Here is an 18,867-nt window from a genome sequence, read left to right on the forward strand (position 1 = left end):
TGCGAAATGCCGCTTAATAAGTGGACTGCTGCATTCTGCACTAGCTTTACTTTCTAACTGGATGCGAGGCACAGCCCTGTGGAAACAACAAGGTAGAACAGGCTTTTCAGCTGACATACACAGCTGTAGTTCTAGCAGAGTGAAGCTGACTGACACCAGCTGGGAATCTGGCCCTTTCGATGACAAGTGGATGAGTAACAGGGGCGAGGACTGCTTGGAAAGGAAACCCCACAACTTCTCTGAGAGCCCGGGTCAAGAAAGTGCTCTTTGGCCACAGCCAAGCTGAAACTCTGTTGTGCAGGAAGGAGCCATTCGATTTGGGGAAAGAAGTGGAGCTTTGCCCTTTGTACTGATTAGAAATGCCACCAACCTTCCTCAATGAATGGGGCACTTGATGGGGCTGGTGGAGAAAGGAGGACAGCCCCAGCAGTAAGGGAAGGAGATATTCGCTGAGGGACATCCAGGTAACTCCACCCCACTGGGAGTCTCTGGCACCGACTCGGGGGGAGCAGTTCCAATTGGCAAGCAGTCCCTCAATCCCAGGATTTAACTTGGCCTCGTGAAGCCTCTTTTGGTTTCATTCCAGCAGCCCACCCTACCCCCCCTACCCCCGACCGAGGAATGGAAACCTGGCCTGACAAAGGCGGCGGGTCTAGCCAATTACCCGTTTGGGGCTCAGAAGGAATTTTTTCTCCCATGAGCCAACTGGCAGAGACCAGAGAGTGTTTTGCCTTCCTTGCAGCATCTTCAAACCACAATAGGTTAGGTAGGCATATGCTTAGTACCTAACTGACGTAACTGGTCAAGTTGTTAAGTCATCGCAACTTGGGGCTGGTTTCCAAAGTGGTTAAAAAGAATAAATGAGGTGAAAGACCCAGAGGTGAAAGACCTGGGATTTTTTTATGGGCCTTGGGCTCATGTAATAGGGTTTGACCCTGTGGCCTTTGTGGGCTGAGGTCAGATCTTGTGGTCCTCACAGGCTGAGGTCACTACCCTTCTCCACCTTCTCTCCCCCTGGCGGGCTCCGTGCGTGTGTGTGTGGTAGGCTGAGGAGAACGTACCCCAAGTGACAGGTTATATGGTAGGAGTCCTGTAACCCCCACACTGGAACCAATTAAATGCCCGGTATGGTTGATGGGCAGGTAGCACCCTGCCCCTGTATTTCAATTTAATATAAGTTGCAGCCTGCTGCTTAAAATCCATCCAAGTGTCTGTCCTCATTTCACCGTTGTGTCTGCATCATTTAGGACCCAGTCCTGCAAACCCTCCAAATGCTGAATCCCCCTTCGTTTTCAAGTTTCTTGCAAGATCAGCTCATTAATCATTTCATGTTGAGACTGCATTTTCTGCCTTTTTTTATGTCTGCCAGTGATCTGCCTTTGCTGCTGAGATTGTACACTTTTCTAAGGACAGTTTTGTTTTACCTTTCCGTTTTTCAAAAGTTGCAGTCGGGAGATTGCTGCAATCTCCCTATGAAGTCAGTGAGCGTCAACATAGCTAAAAGTATGAAAATATTTTGATACCATATTGCTTAGCGTCTCATTCCTCTGTCCAGTAATCTTGATAGAAAATGGTGGAACTCCAGCGTGATATCCAAAGTAATATCTATCGTGCTATGCAACCCTGACCGCTAGGACTGAAACAGGAGCATGACTCAAAACTGTACAATCCATTATGAAGAGCGCTCAGTATTATGGTGGAACAGTGACAAATCAGATGACCATCTTCACCACTGCCAGAGAATCTGACTCAGGTCTCACCACAATATTTCTTTTGGATTGGATTCTGCGGATGAGACTGCACAACACTTGAAAACCAGTTACCGGACATTTGTTTGACGGGGAGTAGTTTAACTTTTCCATCTCGTCAGAATTGTCAGCCTTTGGCAGGAATTCATAATCTTATAAGCCTCTGAAAATGCCCTCAGTGGTCGCAGTATTTTACACTGAGTCTGCCACATAGAAATTTGTAACAGAGTTGCTGAAAGAAAAGGAGTACTTGTGGCACTTTAGAGACTAACAAATTTATTTGAGCATAAGCTTTCGTGAGCTACAGCTCACTTCATCGGATGAGACTATCTCGCAAATGTGACATGAGAATCTTGGACAAAGTAGTAACACCACAATAGCAGACAGACAATAATTGTCATCTGCCACCATCTCAGGCTCTGATCTTCTCAGCTCTCACTAGGACAAACCTTCAAGGAAAAGTATGACTCTGCAGCAAGAAGTGGTGTTGGTGAATCAGTAAGTGGGACTTTTCCTTCTGAGTAATGGTCCATTTCAACTCCCTTTGAAGTGAAGTGTCTTTCCATTGACTTTAATGGAAGTTTTTAAGTGTTGAACCCACCTTTCAGTCTGAAATGAAATGTTGTGGCCCTGACTACTTGGTAAAGATCCTACACTACTTTTTGTAAAGGTGTTATCCCAGATGTCCCAAATATAGTCATGGCAAATAAAGAGAAAATGGGGGTTATGGCAATGTTACTGAGCAGGAGAAGGCGGCAGGAAAGGGCATTTTTGTGGAGGATTTGAAAGAAAAAAGAGGGCCCTTGGAGAAGAAGAGGAAAATGGTTCTAGGCACAGGGCACAGTACAACGGAAGAGCCAAAAATGAGACGCCAAAAAAGAAACTAATGGCCTAATCCAAAAACCATTGACGTCAACACAGTTCTTGCCATTGACTTCAACGGGCTTTGAATCGGTCTCAAAGGGACCAATAAGATTAGTGGGTTGGGAGGAATGAGTCTGGTATTCTTCATTTCCTGTTTTAAATTGCTGTAGAGCACCGTTATGCACTTTTAAACAGCTTCCATGTCCCATCCCAGCGCTGGTCAAGCAGTCCTTGTGCAGGGCTGCAGGCCATTCAGGGGGAAAGGAGATCTATGAATGTGGGATGATTATTAATATGAATAAGTGTCGGCACCCCTTAAAAATTAAAAAGTTCCTCTACTTTCATACAGCCACAACGAATGAGCCTGTCCAAATGCATTGCATGGCCAAAGGGTCCTTTGGGGACAGAAATTAATTCTGGGCTCCTACTTCCAAGGTATCTTACAGACAGGAACAGAATAGTTTGTGTTCACAAATCCAGGATTCACTGGCCAGCATCCTTAACCAGCTGTTTGAGTTATGGGAGTGAAAATGCAGACAGCATATTTCAAGAAATAAGATAAATTACCTTGCAGTGATGGCTTCTGTTTTGAATTTTCAACTTTCTGTATTTCAGTGGGAATAAAAAATGAAGACAGAAACACTGTGAAGACAAACCAGGACTGGAATTTCCATTTCCCTTACACTTTATAGATGTTGTCATTCCTTACTTGTAATTCTTTACAAATAGCTTTCAAATGAATGCTTTCAAACTGAATTTGGTGGCCATTTTCCAAGCACAGAAGACCAAGTGTCTTCAATGTATACTTTAGATTTACAGTTCTGCAATAAATTTTACAGGATAGTGCAACACACAGCCCATTTATTGCAGAAGGGTGTTGGTTTTTTCCTCCCACCCTCTCCTGAAAGTGATTCCAAGATTTCTTTTTGACAAAACCTCCACAACGTTACCATTCTGGTTCTATAGTTTGGCTCTGAAAACAAAATTACTAGTACAGAACAAGACAATAAAATTTTAGCTATAAGAATTTTGTGGAAAGAATTGATTACCTTAAAACTAGTGCAGAGGGCAAAATATGTATGTATGTATTTAGGACAAAAAGAGTTTCTTTTTCCTTCAAATGTTTTCAGACTGTACTAACGCTGTCTGCAATTTACTCCTTACCTGCAGCTTGCGGACCACTTCGATGCTCACATCTGTTCAGTTGTATTTGATCTTTTATCACAACCTGCCACCAGCCTGCTGCACCTGTTCCTCCTTGACCTTTCCCTTGAAAGATATTCTCTCAAAGCCTATTAGACTCTATTGTGCTAGGCTGCACTTCCTCCAGGATGAAGCACAATCCTGGTAAGGAATTAGATGCTCAGAAGGGGGCTTATTATTGATTCAAAGCACCAGGGTGCCCACATGGGAGGAGCACAATTACACAAAGCAGAGCAGAGTTTTGCAAGTTGTTTCAGTCCAACCAATAAAATGGTGATGCTGAAGAGAATTAGCAGCAGATATGTGAAATGTTATGCTGCACAAGAGAAGAAACACAACTCATTCCGCCTCCTGTTTTTAACAAACTCACCTTGTCAAGCATCCAGGGCTTGGAAGTGACAACCAGAGAAGCTGCTCGAAGAGGGGCCTCTGCCTTCAACTATGCTACAGCTCTAAGGGTTAAGTCCTTCACTGTGAGTAAATAGAGTTTTGCCTCTGCCTTCCTCAACAGCTGCTTTCAGGGCATAGCTTCATAGATGATAAATCCAGGAGAGACCATGGTTATCATCTAGTCTGCCCACCTGCATAGTATGGGCCATAAGACTTCTGTGCATTAATTACTGTTGCAACAAGAGCATATATTTTAGAAAAATATCCAGTCTTGATCTAATAATTGCCAGGGTTACTGCAGGAGGTGCCGTGTGACATGGAGGAGCAGATCCCTTGAGCTCCAGAGCCATCCATTAATATCCTTTTCCATCCAAAGTCCTGGGCCCCTGGCCCCCCACCTCCCACACACAAAGGAACTGCTGGAATGTCAGCAGGCAAAAATTTGTCTACAGGGAGCTCTACAAGTAGTCAAAAACCAAGTAGATGCAGGTCCTCCCCCCGCCACCCGCTGAACAAGATGGCTGCTGCTTAGGGCACTGTGGCTATGATGGCCCTGCTGGAGAAAGTTGCTGCAGACCCTGTAGATATCAAGGTCACAGTACAACTGACTGTTACCTTGATTAACTCCTCTCTGCAAGCACTGACAGGATGAGTGAATGAAGCAGAATGGAGAGGCACATCTGCAGAAGATCAGGTACAAGGATTCTCTGCCAAGGTACAGAAAAGCCTCACAGACTTACCCTCTCTTAAATCTAAAGTGGCAGCACTTGAGGGAAGATGTCCCTGCAATATTTTGAGAATTAAAGGCGTACCTGAAGGAGCAGCAAAAGGCAACCACTTAGAATTTGCTCCCTGGCTCCTTTCAGAAGTGCTCAGCCTGCTGGATACTTCTACATTTGGTTTAGAGAGAGCACATAAGTCCCTGGCCCCATACACAACCTTAAATCCCCAATCTCATGCACCGATTGTCAAATTTCTCAGATTAACGGTAAAACAAACAACAACAACAACGCAGCCAGCTTGTGGGGGGGAAAGGAGAGTTTTGGGGAATGCCACAAAATAAGATGATGATTTTTTCAAGCTTTTGCAAAAGCTGTGGTTGAACGCAGCTCAGCCTTTAGAAGAGTAAAAGAACTTGCCAAGCAGCAAGGGCTCAAATATTTTATAAGGTTTCTGGCTCAGTTTCATGTCAAGGTTGGGAAGTGCCTCTGTTCCAAAAGCCACAAGCAGCAGAATGTTTTTTTTAAATAGCCTGCAGTGAACTGAGTAGCTGTTCTGTTTTTTCATCCCAAGTTTACTTCCCAGTTGTTGTGTCTGCCCTACCTGCAATTATGAACATATCCAGTTACTGTGACTGACTTACTTGCTGACTTGGGTTATCTCTTCTGCTCCAAGCTTTTATGTTATTAACTTATGGGCCATGTAGATTAATTCTCAACAAATGGCTGAATGTGAAACACCCTAGCAGGGTAGTTAAGGGAACAACTCATCCCAAATGGAGCTGATGGGAGTGCAGTGACTGTGCAAAGATTTATTTAAGTGGTGTATGAGCGCTATTAAGTGCCTTTGCTCCTGCATTTGTGCTGGGGAAAGAGATCACCGGGGGGCAGTGCAGCTCCCTGTTGCTCTGTAGAAATTTGAGAGGGCTCAGGTACCACTTTTTAAAGTTGGTGCCAGTGGGTTACCTGGCTGTGTCACCACTCCTCATTACAGGCCAGGGTCTCACTATTTTCTGGGAGGGCGAGAGGTATCTCAGAAAGCTGCAAAGGAGCTGAGCAACATAGTTGCACCCCCTGGGGCAATGGAGCAGAGACGCCCAACACAGGTTGCTGAGCTAAATGGATAGTGATTTCTGCTCTCCCTATCAGTCCTACTTCCTTCCTTTCCTCTGCCCTTTTTTCCCCACATCCCCTGCCCTTTTCTCCCCCATACTCTCTCTTCACCCCCCTTCCCACGTTCCCAATCTCACTCCCCTTGTTGTCCCATCCCCCACCCTCTCAACTTCTTCAGGCCCTTCCCCGAGATTAACACTGTCTATAAGCTCAAACCTGACAATCATGAGCATGGAAAGAAGGAAGGAATAGTCACTTGCACACATACAAAATGGGAAATGACTGCCAGGAAGGAGTACTACAGAACGGGATCTGACGGTCATAGTGGATCACAAGCTAAATATGAGTCAACAGTGTAACACTGTTGTAAAAAATAAAATGAGCAGCATTCTGGGATGTTTTAGTAGGCGTGTTGTAAGCAAGACACAAGTCGTAATTCTTCCACTCTACTCCGCGCTGATTAGGCCTCAGCTGGAGTATTGTGTTCTGCTCTGGGCACCACATTTCAGGAAAGATGTGGACAATTTGGAGAAAGTCCAGAGGAGAGCAAGAAAAATGATTAAAGGTCTAGAAAACATGATCTATGAGGAAAAATTGGGTTCGTTTAGTCTGCAGAGGAGAAGACTGCGGGGGGACATTATAATAATTTTCAAATACATAAAAGGTTGTTACAAGGAGGAGGGAGAAAAATTGTTCTCCTTAATCGCTGGGGATAGGACAAGAAGCAATGGGCTTAAATTGCAATAAGGGCGGTATAGGTTGGACATTAGGAAAAACTTCCTAACTGTCAGGGTGGTTAAGCACTGGAATAAATTGCCTAAGGAGTTTGTGGAATTTCCATCATTGGAGATTTTTTTAGATCAGGTTAGAGAAACACCTGTCAGGCATGGTGTAGATAATACTTAGTCCTGCCATGAGTGCAGGGGAGTGAATTAGATGAACTCTCGAGATCCCTTCCACTCCTACACTTCTATGAAGATTGAAGTTAATATAGAAGAGTCACTTTCTCAGCTGGATTGTTTGTTGAGTTCTTTGGTGCAGTAATTTATAATTTGAGAGAACAGTCAGATTTCTCCCCCGTTAGCTATGTGTTTATTTAATATGGGGAAAGGAAAGTGATGTTTAGTTGTAAACTAAAAGGCGGTATGTGGCCCTGGGCAAATAATCCCCAAACCACTCCATGTATCACCCACTGTGCCGAGTTGTGCTACTGGTACTCTGGTGCTTGGGTTGTCAAACAAAAAAGATTACAAATTAGAGGATAATCCATGGGCATAACCTTATCATACTAAGTTAAGAAATATTATATTTGTGGAGTGTGTGCTCCCTTTCTGTCTCCTCAAAATGCAGTTACTGCTTTGTGGTATGACAAGAATATGATGCCTGTTAAAAGAAAAGAAAAGAAATAAATAATAGTTTAAATAAGGGGTATTGATGAAGCTGCTGGCCTGTGTGGTGCATCTCCCCAGTCAGCCTCCTCCAGAACTGACAATTGGTTTAGTTTTGTTTCTAGTGTTGAGTGTTTGAAAATTTATTTTTGCTTTAACTTGTCTTTTGTCCTCTTTCCTCTCCGCCCCACCCCCCACCTGAAGCCCTCTCCTTTTTATTCCCTGGAAATCTGGCAGGTGGCAAGCGTCTGGCAAGGTAATCCAAAATCTGTGAAATAAGTGTCCGATGCTTTTCATCCTTAGATTTCCCTCCTTCTGTGTAGGATGGAATGTAATAGAGCAAATGACACAAACATTCCACCCCCCTCTGTTTGTAAGACTATGTATACAAAAATAATTCTTAACACAGCCAAATGGTCCTGATTCTTCTTTTTATTTCCTGGAATGTAAAGGGTCTCAACACGCCAGTTAAAAGAAAAAAGGGAACTCATTATTAAAGAAAGCAGTGGCAGACATCTTGCTTTTGAAGGAGAAGCACTTGGCAGCAGATGAGGCTGCAAAGTTAGAACGTAACTGGGTAGAAAAAGCCATGTCTTGCTGCTTCTCATCCAGCTCCAGAGGGTGGCCAGCTTCTTGCACAAAGCACAGGCAGTCTCTGAGTCCATTTCAGATTGTCAGGAGAGCTTTTTATCCTTAAAGTCACCATAAATGCATCTGAACTAATCATTTCTAATATGTATGGGCTTAATCTTGATGATCCTGAAAACTTTCATGGGATATTTTTTCCTAAATTATATCCCTACCGTGATTTCTGGGGAATTTAATGAGGTGTTTGGTGCTTTGGTGGACAAATCTCGGCTTCAGGAGCATAAGCCAACTAAAACTAGAATGGCTCTGAAGTTGCCCTTTAAGAGCTGGGATTATGTGCAATCTGGTGATTTACCCATCCAATGGGTAGGGACTGTTCATACTTTTCTCTGGTACATGGTTTCTATTCCCGTATCGGTTTCTTTTTGATCTCCAGTGAGTTGGTTAATTCTGTAATTGACGCCTCTGTTAATACAATTGCTCTGTCTGATCATGCCCCTATAACTCTTCAAATAGCAACAAGGGTGAGAAACAGCCATGTAGATTAGATCTGCACTTTTATTAGATCTTCACTTTTATTAGATCTGCACTTCAAAAATTTTATTCAAAAAAGAAATTGGTCTGTTCCTGAAGACAAACAAATCCTCAACATCTTCTAGCAACCTACTGTGGGAGACACTCAAGGCCTATTTGAGGTGTAGAATTATAAGCTTTGTGTCTACCAAGAAGAGGGAACATGGATACAACATGATAGCCCTTGAGGAAAAAAAGCAAAATAGCTTGAGATTTGTCTATGCCACACCCCTTCTCCATATGCGCTATGATCCTGACCTCAATAAGCTGCACTCGGTGCAGGCTGAATTCGCCCTATTTGACTTAGGAAACAGGTGAAAAACTAGCAAGTTGTTGGCACACTGCCTAAGACAAAAGACTTCTGCGTGTAGAATCCTGGCCATCCACGAACAATATGTCGAATTATGTACATCACCTAAGGATATTAATAAAGAGTTCTATAAAGAGCTGCACAAATTGGACACAAACCCGTTCACAAATGCTTTGGATCAATTTTTCAAAAAATGTCATTACTGCAAATTACTACAGCCCAGCATCGAAATCTTGACATGCCCCTAACTGAGGTGGAGTTAACTGAGGCAATTAAGAATATGAAAGTGGGGAAAGACAGCAGGTCAGATGGCTTCCGTGCTGAATTCTATAGACACTTCCTTGAACTCCAGTCTGACAAGATGCTTAAAATGTTTAATGATTCACTCCTAGAGGGCATCCTTCCGCTACACTGAGGGAAACCCTAATATCAATTCTTCCAAAGCCAGGACAGGATGCCACACTATGTTCCAATTACAGGCCAATTTCACTTATTAATAGTGATGTCAAAATATTGGCAAAAGTTCTGGCGATGAGACTGGAGAAGGTTTTGGGTTCTATCGTACACCCAAATCAAGTTGGGATTGTTGGAGGCCACCATGGCTCTGATAACCTTTGACAACTCATTGCTATTAGAACAGTGAAATATGATGACTCCAAATGACAATGCATATTAGTCTGAGGTGCAGAAACGGTTTTTTGATAGAGTGGGCTGGAGGTATATGTTTTATACCCCAGAAAAATGTGGATTTGGACCTGTAACTGTGGATTTGGCCTGTAACTGGATCCAACTGTTGTTTTATCAACCTGTGACATTCCCCAGGGTACAGTCTGGACTGCTGGACAGTTGTGTCCCCTTAATTCTCCAACCTGAAGTGCCTTTTACACTACTTCACTGTGAGAGCTATCACTTCTGGTCTGCTCGCACGCAGCCTCCAGCATGTAATCACTCCTAGCCATACTGCATGAGTGCTAAAGCCAGCCACTCATGAATTACATTACAGGGCAACACCAGCAACTTTTCAGTCCCCGCCCTTCCCCCAGAAATGTATGTCTTGTACTGCCCAGCCCCTCCTGGACAATACAAGCTCATATAAAGTCCATTATTTCATTAATAGAAAATGATATGCACAAATCTTGTTATCCCAAATGAAGTTTCCCAAATACTTCAATCCAAGCACACTGATTTACATAAAACACTAAAACAAGCTTATTAACTACAGAAAGATTTTAAATTATTACAAGTTTATTTATTTCATGTATGCAATCTGGTCAAGCCAAGCCATAGTGTTCTTATCAACAATGTTCAAAACACAAAGACTTTCAGTAAGTTCAGTCATTTTGCAGTCCTCAACGAAGTGTGTCATGGTTTGTGGCTGTCCATATTGACACAGTGGACTGCCTCTAAAATGCGAAATTCTGCTGCAGCACAAATTTCATATCTGGTACAAAACCGGTTCAGAAGGCTCCATTTGAGGTAAATCAAACCCAGGTTCATGATGAATGGGATCCGAGGTGAGATAATTATTTGTCACTTTCTATACGGACCATGAAGCTTGCCACACATCCTCTACTGTAAATCCCTCACCCAGTTAACTTATCCACAGCAGGCACCGTGAGGGCAGACAACCATGTGATGGATTAAACAAGTCTTTAGTTAATGGTAGATGTGGTATATCATGCAATTGCATCACGGGCTTTGCTTCGCTTTCCTCTCTGTGAAAACTGGGTGGAACAATATTGCAAAGAACCGGTAACCCTGGCAGAGGCGTAGATTTAAGTGTGCCTGAAATAATAATACATGCTGGAATTAAGTTGTATGTCAAACCTCCTTGTGTGAGATGAGCAAGCTCCTACTGGAGTGCAGTACTCCACAGCCGAGTAACAAAGTGCCAAGGCTGAAGTGTGTAATGTTTGGGCACTGCCACCCCATGTCGTTCCAACCAGTTTTCCAAGCAGGATGTTGAACATTTTGACGTTAGTCGCTGTCTTTGTACGATGGTCATGATATGTGAGAGTTCTATCCAACGTGATGCCTAGATAGGCTGCGTGTGAATCATGCTTTATTCGCTGATCATGGAGGACTGTGTTCGGCTCTCTGTCTGTTTCTGCAGGCTGTAAGTGGAGGACACTCAACACAGTCTTACTTCCACTTGGTGTCAGGTGCCATCAATGACAATAATCAGCTATAGCCACCATATGTGCTTTCAAAACACTCTCAAGTGTGTCAAAGGAATACAAGTAATGAGGCATAAAAGTCAGAATTAGTTACAAAGAAATATCAGGTAAGAACGCAATACCAAACTTAAGCTAAAGTGAATTCAAAGCAAAAGGTCTCTCTCACCACATGTTCTAATAGTCTTACAAGCTAAATCTTTCAGCCAGGATCCCTCCCCAGTCCAATGATGCTTCCTTTATCCCTCAAGTGTCGTTGATGCTGTCAGTAGAGAGGAAGGGAGCAAGAAATTAGAGCATTTGTTCCCCATTCTTTATACTTTTTCCTCCTCTTTGAAAATCATCTCCATCTGGGGTTCAGCAGGCAGAAGGTCTGTGGGGAGGGGAATCTGCAGCTGTTTCTTTGCTCAGATGTAAATTTCTCACTCACACCCTCTTTCCTATCAAAGAGTGGCCACTTAATCAGGTGATGGCCCATTTGATTTCATTGACACCTTGCTGAGGTGTCAGTTTGCTTTTTTTCTCTGAGGAACTGGTTTGTGGCTGTTTTTGCAGACTTGAAATATGTCTCATTTATGTCATACAGTAGAATCTTATAATTTTACATGCAGGGTTGCTACACACATTTTACAAGGACAATAATGGTCAGTAAATTTATGAGTTTTCAACTGATATTTCACAAGGCATAATTTGTACAAAATGTATCATAGTCTTGAAAAAGGGGTGAAGATACAGTACAGACTGTCACACGTCCAACCTCTTGCATCACAACCAACAATGTGACGTATACAATGTTATAGAACACCCCAGAGCAGAGGAAAAGGAGCAGGCTTAGGCACTCATTCACATTTCCTCTGTTCCTATGCACAGCACAGGTTTGTGGGGGTGGGTGATAGACGATGGCTTGGTTCCTCCCAATCTCTGGTGACATAGTGGGCCTCAGTGTGAGAAAGATTTGTCAGCGATTACACTTTACTGCCGGAGCCCAGAATAGCTGGAGCAAAGCATGCTCTGGCCACATCCTTGCTAACCCTTGACATGTCCTTGCCCAACCTGAGCTGTGACCCTCTGCCAGGAACTGTGAGGGGGCAGGGTAAAGCCATTCCACTGAGGTATTCCATTTACAGCTAGTCATTGCCAGCAGAGCAGGCTGTAGGGGGCCGCAGGGAATTGATGAATCAGGACCCCAGTTTTTAATGAGCTACCCTGATTTTCCTCTGACTGCCACTGCCCCCCATTTCAGGCATTCCCAGGCAGTGGCTGGTAGGACAGCCTTCTGGCTACCTACTGCAGCTCTCATTCCATCCCTGCTCCCACATGCTGTATGAATGCCTCAGGAAATGTACAGAATGCAGGGGCTGAAGAGCCAGCACATGCTCTGAGTGTTAGTCAGACCAGACAGTCAACTGCTCAGCAGCATAAGAAAAGTTTCCCCCAGGTAATGGCCCAGTGGCGGGGAAGGAAAAGAGGTGGGGTGCTTAGAAGAAGTCAAGGTGACCTAGGGCTCCAAGGAGAGACAAAAGAACACTGTGGAGAGCAAGGAAAGACCTGAAAACAGAACAGAAAGAGTTGAACACTGAGCGGGCAGGGTTGCCAACTCTTGCACGTAATGTGATTTTGGCCCCCGCTGTAGGTAGTCTCACTAAGTTGGAAAAAAGCTTCAGCCTTTGTGTCATTTTGAGGGATGATACTAAACTGGGAGGAGTGGTAGGGGAGGGATAGGATGCAGAAGGACCTAGACAAATTGGAGGATTGGGCCAAAAGAAATCTGATGAGGTTCAATAAGGATAAGTGCAAGGTCCTGCACTCGGGACGGAAGAACCCAATGCACAGCTACAGACTAGGGACCGAATGGCTAGGCAGCAGTTCTGCGGAAAAGGACCTAGGGGTGACAGTGGACGAGAAGCTGGATATGAGTCAGCAGTGTGCCCTTGTTGCCAAGAAGGCCAATGGCATTTTGGGATGTATAAGTAGGGGCATAGCGAGCAGATCGAGGGACGTGATCGTCCCCCTCTCTTCGACATTGGTGAGGCCTCATCTGGAGTACTGTGTCCAGTTTTGGGCCCCACACTTCAAGAAGGATGTGGATAAATTGGAGAGAGTCCAGCGAAGGGCAACAAAAATGATTAGGGGACTGGAACACATGAGTTATGAGGAGAGGCTGAGGAGCTGGGATTGTTTAGCCTGCAGAAGAGAAGAATGAGGGGGGATTTGATAGCTGCTTTCAACTACCTGAAAGGGGGTTCCAAAGAGGATGGCTCTAGACTGTTCTCAATGGTAGCAGATGACAGAACGAGGAGTAATGGTCTCAAGTTGCAGTGGGGGAGGTTCAGGTTGGATATTAGGAAAAACTTTTTCACTAGGAGGGTGGTGAAACACTGGAATGCGTTACCTAGGGAGGTGGTAGAATCTCCTTCCTTAGAGGTTTTTAAGGTCAGGGATGATTTAACTGGGAATTGGTCCTGCTTCGAGCAGGGGGTTGGACTAGATGACCTTCTGGGGTCCCTTCCAACCCTGATATTCTATGGTTCTATGATTCTATGAAGGATTCTCCACAATGCCCTTCAGCGTAGTGGAAAGTGTACTAAATCTTAAGCCCAAAACCCATGAGTTCCAGTGCTAGCTCTTACACTGACTGCTTTTTACACAGGGTCTTTCGCAACCTTTATTGTGGACCAGGGATTCATATCTTTTGATTCACCAATTAACAGATAAGTACATTTCAAGCGCAGCTGGGATGAGAACTCAGCTCTCTACTATAACAGAGCAATCTCCCATTGATGTTGTCATCCAGCCTTTCAGGAGGACCACGTCAAATTGGGTACTTGTATAACCCCCACTAATGCAATGTGGCTGTGTGTCACCCTTTAGGTATACAGAAACTCTCACCTGTAGGTCACCAGTTTGAATCCTGCCCAGCACAGCAGGCATCAGAAGTTATTACCTTCAAAAAGATGTTTGGTGGTCCATATAGGACACAAGTTTGGCCAGTTCCAGCTCCCATATCACAAACTCACCCTCAGGCTTTGCACTAGAATGTAAAGTTTTTAGGTCAGAGATTATCTCCTACTTCATTTTTGTACTGCACCTAGCACAATGGGGCCCCAACCTCAATTGAGTCCTCTAGCATTAGCTCCTGCTGCAGAGCCAAGACTGTCTTACTTGCTATACATGTAAAGAGTGGATAACATTGTCTCACACAAATTAGAATTGAAGAGGGTACCGGAGGAGTTCAAAAGTCTTAAAAATAGACCAAAAACAAGTGTGGGTATTTTAAAATCTCATTTTGGGGTGTGGGAAGAGGTCTGATTTTTGAACTGCTGGGGTTGCCATACTGGGCTGGGAGGAGGAAGATAAGGAAAGTAACTGGGAAATAAAGGGATAAGAGACTGTGGAACAGAAAAGAAGGAAAAGAATTGGTCCCCAAAAAAAGGAAGATAATAGGCAAGGACAGAAAGAACAATGTGGCAGGGGGAGAAAGTGGAGACAGAACAGAAAAGGGCGGAAAGAGGAGATGCAAATAAATAAATTGGAGAACTGGGCTATAGACAACAAAATGAAATTCAACAAAGATAAATGTAAGGGGCTACACTTAAGGAAGAAAAACCAAATGCACAAGTACAAAATGGGAGGAAACTGGCTTGGCAGCAGCACTGCTGAGAAGGATCTGGGAGTTGCAATGGGTCTCAACCTCAACATGAGTCAGCAATGTGATGCTGTTCCAAAAAAAGCAAATTAAATTTGGGATTGCATTATGTGACATTATCTGATTAAAATATGACAATATAGATCATTGTTGCAACCAATGTTATATACTTGCAACAAATCTTCCACAAAATGTGGCATGTAAGATGTCCATGGAAAGGTTATGATTTGCTGAATATGATTATGCTACTTGTATGCATGTATCATTTTTGTATTTGAAGTTATGAGTATTAGCTCTATACCTGGATTTTAAGTGTTTGCTCCTGGGGTAACGACCACAAGATAAGAAAAGGAGTACTTGTGGCACCTTAGAGACTAACCAATTTATTTGAGCATAACCTTTCGTGAGCTACAGCTCACTTCATAGCTCACAAAAGCTTATGCTCAAATAAATTGGTTAGTCTCTAAGGTGCCACAAGTACTCCTTTTCTTTTTGTAAATACAGACTAACACGGCTGTTACTCTGAAACCGACCACAAGATAGTTAGCCTGCACATCTTGAAGGAACTATTCAAGTAGAATGGCCCATTAAAGGACCCTTAGTTCACAATGGAAGACACCTCTCTACTCTTAATGGACTTTCCTGCTATGACTAAGAGATATGCGGGGACATGTGACTTGCCCATGTAACTCCAAACTCCATCTTTTGCCTGTAATTTTCCACTAGCTGTGCTGAGGGCTTTGTTTGAAACAATTGGTGTCCCTCCACATGGCAGAAGCTATAAAAGTCCCTGGAAACACCTCCATTTTGCCTCTTTCCTGCTCAAACCTCTGGACTATGGACTTATGGGAGCATTCTAACCAAGGGACTGAGGTCCTTCCAATGATTTGTAAGCAACCAGAGACTTATCAAGCCAGCAGTTTATTGGATCACGGATACAAGTCTGAACCAAGAACTTTGCAATTACTGTATGTATTTGATTCCTTTAACTGATTTTTAACTCTCACCTTTCTTTCTTTTTATGAATAAAACTTTAGATTTTAGATACGAAAAGATTGCAATCAGCGTGATTTTTGGGTAAGATCTGAGTTGTATATTGACCTGGGTATGTGGCTGGTCCTTTGGGATCAGAAGAACCTTTTATTTGAGGAGATTGGTTTTAAAGAACCACTCATCTGTAAGTTTAGTGGTTTTGGTGGTGATACAAGGACTGGGATGCCCAAGGAAATTGCATTTATGACTTCCTGTTAGCAAGTGTGGTGAAACAGAAGTTTACTTTTTTTGCTGGATTGGTATAGATCGTAAGAGAATAACCTCTAGTTTTGGGGTGTAGCCACCCTATTTCTTAGCAGTTTGTCCTGAATTTGGTATTCCCAGTTGTGACCAGTGGTGAGCTGGAGCCGGTTCGCACCGGTTCGCTAGAACCGTTGGTAAATTTAGAAGGCCTTTTAGAACCAGTTGTTCCATGAGGCACAACCGGTTCTAAAAGGGCTTCTAAATTTAACCGGCCAAAAGTGGCGCCTTAGGCACCGACTCCATGGGTGCTCCAGCCCTGGAGCACCCAAGGGGAAAATTTGGCGGGCGCAGAGCACCCACTGGCAGCTCCTGGCCCACCTCCACTCCGCCTCCGCCTCCTCCCCTGAATGCGCAGCCCCGCCCTGCTTCTCCGCTCCCCTGGCTTCCCGCGAATCAGCTGTTTGCATGGGAAGCTGGGGCAGGCTGAGAAGCAGGCCGCGTTTTCCCACTCAGGCCCAGGGAGTCGGAGGTGAGCTGGGGCGGCAGGGGAGGGCACGAGGAGGGCCGCCCACACCGCAGCAGGTAACCCGCGGGGGTGGGGGCCACGCAGGGGAACCGCTCCTCACCCCAGTTCACCTCTGCCACACTCAGCCTGAGCGGGAAGCCGCCGCCTGCTTCTCAGCCCTCCCAGGCTTCCCGCCGAACAGCTGATTTGTGGGAAGCGGGGTGGGGTGGGGGAGAAGCAGAGCGGGGCGGCACGTTCAGCAGAGGAGGCGGAGCGGAGGTGAGGTGAGCTGGGGCTGGGCGCGGGACAGGGAGCTGCCGGTGGGTGCTCTGCACCCACCAAATTTTCCCCATGGGTGCTCCAGCCCCGGAGCACCCAGGGAGTCAGCACCTAAGACACCACTTTTGATGTGATCAGTGGGAGAGCGGCTGCTCCCTCTGCTCCCCCCCAGCTACGCTCCCCCGCCCCTAGGAGCCAGAGGGACCTGCCGGATGCTTCCTGGGAGCTGCCCCAGGTAAGCACCTCCGGGATTCCCCACCTCACCCCCCTGGCAGGTGCCTCTGGCTCTTAGGGGTGGGCACCCACTACGTGGCCCATGAGACCCTCCTGCCCGGTTCTGGGGGCAGTCAGGGGACAGGGAATGGGGGTGGATGGGGCAGGGGTCCTGGGGGGGCATCAAGGAACACGGGGGGGTTGGATGGGGCAGGAGTCCTGGGGGGTAGGGGTGGGCAACGACCCCCTCGTGGGGTGAGGAGGGAACCCGTTGTTAAGATTTTGGCAGCTCATCACTGGTTGTGATCCACAAAGGCACTGTTATACATGAACAGAGGCATAGCACGCAAGTCACAGGAGGTGACCGTGCCACTCTACTCAGTGCTGGTTAGGCCCCAGCTGGAGTACTGTGTCCAATTTTGGTCACCAGTGTGTAGAAAAGATGTAGAGAAACTGGAAAGGATCCAGAGACAAGCAACAAAAATGATCAATGGATGGAATGCAAACCATATGAGCAAAGTTTGAAGGAACTGGGTGTGTTTAGTTTGGAAAAGTGGAGATTAAGGGGGGACATGATAGCAGTCTTCAACTACTTGAAAGGCTGTCATAAGAAAGATTGAGAAAAATTGTTCACTTGTCACAGAGGGCAGGACAAGAGGCAAGGGTTCAAACTACTGCAGAGCAGATTTAGATTTTATTGCAGGGCACAGGCACCAGCTTCCAACTTTCCAAAGGGGGGCTCAACCCCCATTCAGCTGCAGGCCCCCCCACTCCACCCCTTCCTCCAAGCCCCCACCCCGCCTCGCCTCTTCCTCACCCACTTCTGCCCCCTCCCCCGAGCGCGCCCTGTCTCCCCACTTCTCCCCCTCCCTCCCAGCACCTCCTGCACACCATGGAACAGCTGATCCTGGTGGGAGGGAGGCACTGGGAGGAAGGGGGAAGAGTTGATTGGCAGGGCCGCTGGTGGGTGGGAGGTGCTGGGGGGCTGCGGGAGGGAGGGAGAGAGGGGAGCCTGGCTGCTGGTGGGTGCTAAGCACCCACTAATTTTTTTCTGTGGGTTCTCCAGCCTTGGAGCACCCACAGAGTTGGCACCTATTTCCCTATATCTCAGGGAAAACTTCCTAACTGTAAGAACCGTAGGACAATGGAACAAACTGCCTAGGAAGGTTGTGGAAGACCCGTCACTGGAAGTTTTCAAAAAGAGGCTGGATAACCAGCTGTCTTGGAAGGTTTCGACACAACAAATCGTGCATCTTGGCATGGGGTTAGACTAGATGACCCTTGTGGTCCCTTCTAACCCTATGGTTCCATGATTCTAAGTGGGAACTGAGTGATCAAACCAGGGAGGGAGCTAGTGGGGAGAGACTTGGGAGCAGGGATGACACAAACCAAGGGCTTGTAGGAGCTCAGTTTTTCCCATGCCAGATTAATTAGCAACAGCATGGCAGGAGGAGGGAGAGGAGCCAACCACAGTGCTGCCGGAAGTGTCTCCTCCATTCCTTCTCAGAGTGCTGGCTGTCTCATCCCAGCCTGCCTGCCTGCCGGGAATGCTCTTCCCTCTTCAGAAACGGCAGGGCTGCTCACAGCTGACTCATTTTTCTTGTGGCGGTGGAATTGTGTCTGCTTCTGAGCTTCTTCGTTCTGTGTGGAATGTCTCTGGTGCCACAATCCAGCCAGAAAGCATGCTGCTATTTCTCTCAGCAGCTTGTGCTGCCTTTTGAAAAAGGTGCCTAGTAATAATGAGTGTGAGGCTTATTTAGAGTCTGAGCCCTTGGAAAAAGATATTGGTATATAGACAACATTGCAACATTTCCCCTTTTTGAAATGAAGAGGGGAATTAGGATACTGAATTCTAATCAGTTCCCTGAGTTTAATGGACTTTTAAGCAATACAGTATTCATAAACACACCACGTTTTC

Source organism: Caretta caretta, chromosome 3 (genome assembly GCF_965140235.1).
Source record: "Caretta caretta isolate rCarCar2 chromosome 3, rCarCar1.hap1, whole genome shotgun sequence".
NCBI lineage: Eukaryota > Metazoa > Chordata > Testudines > Cheloniidae > Caretta > Caretta caretta.